Below are 6,395 nucleotides of genomic sequence, written 5' to 3' on the forward strand. Positions count from 1 at the left end.
TGTTGGGTCTTTTGGAGGGCAGACATGATAGGTCTCTTTTTGTGAACCCCATAGCCTCAGTAATGGTGTCAGGTCTCTGGGCCTCCTCCTGAGCTGGATCCCTCTTTGGGCCTTTCCCTGGATCTTCTCCATCCCTGCATTTCTTTCAGACAGGAAGTATTATGGGCCAGAACTTTGGCTGTGGGATGGCAACCCCATCCCCTCACTTGATGACCTGTCTTTCTGATGGAGGTAGATTCTAAAAGTTCCCTCTCCCCACTGTATGGCCTTTCATCTACCCCTCCCCTCCCCTTGCCCCCTTTTAATCTTGAGAGTCATTCATTCTGCTGGCCCTCAAGGCTTCAGTTCTTATCCCCCACACAATACCAGATCCTGTTCCCCTCTCCCCATACCCTCATCCCCTTTCCCTTCCCTGTCCCTTGTCCCTCCCCCTTTGTGGTTGCTTTCTTCTCTCCACCAAGTTGGACTGAGATCTCCTCACTTGGGCCCTTCAGCCTGTTGCAAGTTTTCAGTTCTGCGGAATGTATCTTGGGAATTCAGTGGTTTTTTTTTTTTTTTTTTTTTTTTTTTGTTTTTGACTAGTGTCCACTTATTAGTGAAAACATACAGTGCATGCTCTTTTGGGTCTAAGTTAACGCACTCAGGATGACATTTTCTAGTTCCAATCAATTGCCTGTAAACTCATGATACCCTCGTCCATAATAGCTCAGTAGCATTCCATTGTGTAAATGAACCACATTTTTTCTCTGTTTCTCTATCATGAGACATCTGGGTTGTTTCGAGATGCCGCCTATCACAAATAAGGCCACTATGAACATAGTGGATCATCTGTCCTTGTGTCATGGTGGGGCACCTTTTGAGTATATTTTCAAGAGAGGTATTTCTGGGTCCTCAGGTAGTTCAATGTCCAATTTCCTGAGGAACCTCCAGACTGATTTCCAGAATGGTTGTACCAGTTTGCAGTCTCACCAGCAATGGAGGAGTGTTCCTCTTTCTCCACATCCTCGCCAGCATCTGCTGTCCCCTGAGTTTTCATCTTAGCCATTCTGACTGATGTAAGGTGGAATCTCAGGGTCTCAGCGTTTGCATTTCTCTGATCACTAAGGAGTTTGAACATTTCTTTAGGTGCTTCTCAGCCTTTGGAGATCCCTCTGTTGTGAGTTCTCTGTTTAGTTCTATACCCCAGTGTTTGATGGGTTGTTTGGTTTTTTGTGGGTTAGTTTCTTGAGTTTTTTATATTTTTTTGTTATTAGCCCTCTGTTAGATGTGGTTTTTTTTTTTTTTTTTTTTTCCCCATGTAGGATGTCAGGATTTGTCTTATTGGCAAGCGGCGCTTTCTTTTGAGCCTTACAGATGTGGTTTTAAGAATTTTTTTCCCATGTAGGATGTTTTGTCTTGACTACGTTCTTTGCCTTTACAGAAGCTTCCATTTTCGCAATTATCAAGTCTTGATCTTAGAGCCTGAGATATTGGTGATGCTTACATCTGTAATTCCTGACCTCTTTCCTAGGTTTTCCATTACCCGGTTGGCCTCCATTTGTGTTTTCTTTGTTGTTCCTATTTCCTCTTTTAGGTCTTGGACTGCTTTATGCAATCCCCTCACCTGTTTGCCTGTGTTTTCCTGTACTTCTTTCATTGAGTTATTTATATCCTCCTTAAAGGAGGATATTTACATAAGTAAGTAAATAGGTAAATGCAATTCCTTTTCTTAAAGACAAAACTGTAGGAAGGCCTTTATAGACTTTGTCAATCTTCTACATCAAGTTGTAAAAAGACAGTAAAGAGAATGCTCTCACCTTATTTCCCCCACTGCATCATGGAGTTGGGAAATTGTCCAGGCCTCAAGATATTGGACATGTAAAAGTCAGACTTTGCCTTTCCCTAGACCAACAGGTTTCCCACTGTGAGGGGTGAACTCACAAATAGGTTTCAGTGAAAAAGCAGAAACAACTACCATGCTGTTGTTATTCCTGACTACAAATTGCTGTTCATTCTTCCATCATCCTCTAATGATAAAAAAAGAAAAACAGAGGCTTGTTCTTTCAAGTTGTATTAAAGTGCTGTGTTTCATAGCATTAAGAGAAAGGGAAACAATAAAGACATCAAGGCTTCAAAAACTGAAAAGGTTTTTAATTTTTAAAGAAAGGCTAAAATGGGGAGGGGAGGTAAAATTAGAAAGGTTGTAAGAAGAGTTAAAATGTTTGGGTTTTGTATGGATAAAAGAAGTTAAAGGGTTTATATCGGTTGTAGCAGTTAGACAGGGAGCAAGATTGTAGGTCTGTTTTCAAACTATTTGGTTTAAAGGCATCTTGTGTGCTTTGAAAACAGTTTAGTGGGTTGTTGGTTTGCTTTTGGATCTCAAAGCAGTTTCACATTCCTGCAGGCAGCTTAGGGGGAACAAATGGGGCTGGGGATTTAAAGATACCACAAATGTCCCCAGCTCCGAAAAAAAAAACCAAAAAAAAAAAAAAAAAAAAAAATCAAATGAAGTCCCCACCTCTACATTCTGTGATTCATGCTGAGACACATCATTCAAGCATCTTAGGCTGTTATTTGACTGATCGATCCTGTTAAACATGGGCTCTGTGTTCTTTTGAGTCTGTCTTTCTAACTAGAAATCCACTAAATGTTTCAGTGCTACTAACTCCAAAACCTAGATCTTATACCTGTCCATACTCTGCTCCTGGGTCATGTGTAAAACATATGGCTTTTTTGCAGAACATCACCCCTCCTCTGTAATGGGTGTGGCAGATACAAAGGTTCTAAAGATACACTCATATCTCTCAATCTGGTTATCAGACTTAAAAGAATGGGCCCTATTGATGGCAGAATCTCATGCTGGGAGAAGGAACTAGTACCAACTACAGAGGGACCAAGTCTTTCCGACAGAGATTTAAAATGAATCTAGCATCTTGTCTAACCACCTTACAAGATGTGAGGGGTGAAACTTGATCAGGACTGCTTCAAATGTGCATCACCTTGGTCTTCTATATGAACTTTTATCTTAGGTCAAAACTTGTAAGATAAACTTTGATGAGACAGGCTGACTCCATGACAGCCTTCAAATTGGCAGTTCAGGAAATTAGGCCTAAAAATCCAGGCTTCAGGCAGCTAGTCAGAAACTGCCCCATTCCCTGGCCTGAAGCAAGGACAATGGGTCAGCAACAGTTTCCAGCTATCTCCCACACCCCAGAATGGAATGACCTTAGAGGAAGACAAAGCCCACCTACTAGGGGATTCCCCTAAAGTGCTATAAGTCAATCCTCTGAGCTCACTTGGGGGTGAAGTGGGGGTTGTCTCTCTAGTTTGGTAACTGGAGACCCCAGCATGCTGGACTTCTGTACAATAAACCATTCTTTGCCTTTAGATACTACTTGAGTTTGCGGTATGGTTCATCAGCAAATCATGGACCCTTACAGCTGGAGGTGTTTTCTGGATTTCATTATCCTACTTCCCAATAGGAGTCAATCTCCCTTGTCTGCTTCTGCTTTTATTTTAGCTCCTTTAACCTTGTCTTGAGGAAGGCTAGCCAGATCTGACAATCTGTGACCTCCAAGTCACCCTCTAGAAAGCCACCTGAGACATGACAACAACAGCTCAACAACTACAACAACAGCAGCAACAACACAACACTTTCACTTCAGGTCCTTACATAGAAAGGGAAAACTGTTAATCCTGAGATTCAGCAGAAAAATCACCTCTACCGTTTGAGCCAAATTTAAAGCAAACTTTATATAATATTAGAGATCAAGAGGCAGACCTTAGTCAGGACCATTCTCTGGAATTTCTCAGTAAGGATGGCTTGGAGCTATGCGTTGCAAGGGCTTAGAAGCCTATAGGAGGCTGTACTTTCACAGTTATTTCCCCAGGAACTACAATTTTCAGCATTCCAGGAAGTTACTTGGTCCTTTGGCAGATAGGGCTTACAGGTTAATTTGGGCATTACATTTCCCTGCTGGAGTTGCATATCAGGTCAAATCTTTGACCCTATGTTAGGCATTTGTTAATTTTGGGATCTCAAAATTATCAGTTACTATCTAGGAGTCCTGGAAATGGAAGGGGAAATGGAAGTCACTTATTTTATCCCAGGTCCCCTTTCGTAATATTTCTTTGAGTACCGCCAGCTTACCATCCTGAATGGTTTGTACAGAAATAATAAAGCCATATAATATCTCTTTGTTCTGTGTAAAGCAAGCCAGGTGTCCTACCATGTTGAAGAAATATTTTAGCTACTGAATCTACCTGTTGATAAGTCTGAGCACACTTTCATGGTATGCCAATTGGTGTTGTAGGTAGCCATTCTGCCTCTTATGCCAGGGAGTTTTTTGACTTAGCATCTCAGCCTCTTTGGGGACAAGGAAGGACTTGTTCTCCTGTAGAACTATCTCAACTGAAACTAGGGCATCATGAGGACCCAAGAAAGCTGAAAGTCTAGTCAAAGGTTGGCCAAGTGTACCCTTGGTCAGTGGTACTTACCACAAGACACCCTCCCTCAGTGAGACACCGAGATACAGATCAATGCAAAAGCAAGAGGTTTACTTTTGTGGCAGTCAGGATCGACCTTCCACTAAACCCTCAAGGCGACAATGATTGGCTATTACAAGCAGTTTTTATACTTTTTAGATGTACAGGTTACCTCAGCGAGGTTACAACTCAAATTTACTGGCTGAGCAAATTAACCTACAATCTATTGGCTAGTAAGCATCAGTCAGTACACTTTGAGAATTTTCTACACAACAATGTCCCTGTGGGTGTCCCTGGCTTATCGATGCGGAGGTGGATGGATTTAAAGCTGGCAAAAGTCTCTAGGGTCCTTTGTTTTCCCCTTTTTCTTGTGCAAGCTCCAATCTTGGAGGTTCACTCGGGGGCCTCTGGCAACTAATTCATATCCTTGAGGTCCTCAGGGTCTCATATTGTTTGCACAGGGCCATCAGCAGCACCTATACTATCTTTTATGAAGGGTCTAAACCTGTTCAGTAAGCAGGGTCCAAAGGTCAACAATAGCAGAACAATTAGGGGTCCTAACAAGGTACTTGAGGGTGGTTGGCCAAGAGGAGCAGTTAGAGTAGCCCTGACTCTGTTCTCTCTCGCTCTCTTCTCTTTGGCAATTCCTTCTCTCACCTTGACTACTATCATAATCCAATTTGTACAGCCCTAGTCCCCAAGTTTTTCCCTTTAGCCTTGCTATCGCTTCTTTGCTTTTCTGAGTGAATCTGATTGTTTTGGGTTACAGGTGGCATTTGTACCTGTGGAATCCCAATACCCTTCAGTGCTGGCCCCCAACTCCCTTGCCCCGGGTAGGGCCCCTCATCATGTAATTTTTTCTTTTAACCGTGATCAAGTTCCAAGAGGAGGAGGGGTTCCTATAGGTGTCTCTGTAGTCTTGAATCTCCAGGCAGCACAATAAAACTGGTCTGGACCCCTACATCAGTGGAATTCTGCCCAGCTTCTTCCAGCTCCAGTGTAAAAGTAAATGGGGGGTTGGGGATTTAGCTCAGTGGTAGAGTGCTTGCCTAGCAAGCGCAAGGCCCTAGGTTCGGTTCCCAGCTCCAAAAAAAGAAAAAAAAAAAAAAGTAAATGGGGGTCTCCACAGGTGATACCTCTATGCAGGGAATGCACATCCTATCATCCCCCACACCCCAGACCAGAGCCCTCTTCCTCCCATAAGGGCAGTTGCTTCTGCTAAGCACTCCTGTCACAGATGGGGATGTCCCACATGTAAAGTCCTGCTGTCAGCTGGCACAGGTCTGAAGTGAGGTTGGGCCACCAGGTGTTGGGGGTCAAGGAGGTGACCTCATCTCCAGTTCCGGTGAAAACCACAGTCCAGGTTTGAAAAAGTGGCACATGGGGACTTCTGGGGAGCACGGTGTCTGCAGGTTTCACATGGGACACCTGCAACCAGGCCTCAATACCGTCCACCTCGAGGACTCTGGGAGTGATTGACAGCACCAGGAAGGGTCCCTTCTGCCGTGGTTCTAGCAACTGGGCCTGATGCCTCTGGACTCAGACCGAGTCACCAGTCTGCAAACAGAGAGGGGTCTCTGGCATTCCTCAAGCCTATAAAGGCAGTTTGGGCCAAATCTTATGTTGTATTGAATGAAGGGCTTGGAGTCTCAAGAAAAGGTTTCTATCAGTGTGTTGGGATACCTCGAAGGAGGGTCCACTGTACACCATGGGAGTTGGCGGTACCAAACAGGGCCTCAAAACAGATCAGGTTAAAATGGTAGGGGCTGTTCCGGGATCGGAAGAGCGCCAGGGGAAGGAGCACCACCCAGTCAGCACTAGTCTCCAAGGACAATTTAGTTAAGGTCTATTTTAGGGTTATGTTCATTTTCTCTACCTGCCCTGAGCTCTGGGGACCGTATGCACAATGGAGCTTCTAATTAGTCCCCAGT

Source organism: Rattus rattus, chromosome Y (assembly GCF_011064425.1).
Source record: "Rattus rattus isolate New Zealand chromosome Y, Rrattus_CSIRO_v1, whole genome shotgun sequence".
NCBI lineage: Eukaryota > Metazoa > Chordata > Mammalia > Rodentia > Muridae > Rattus > Rattus rattus.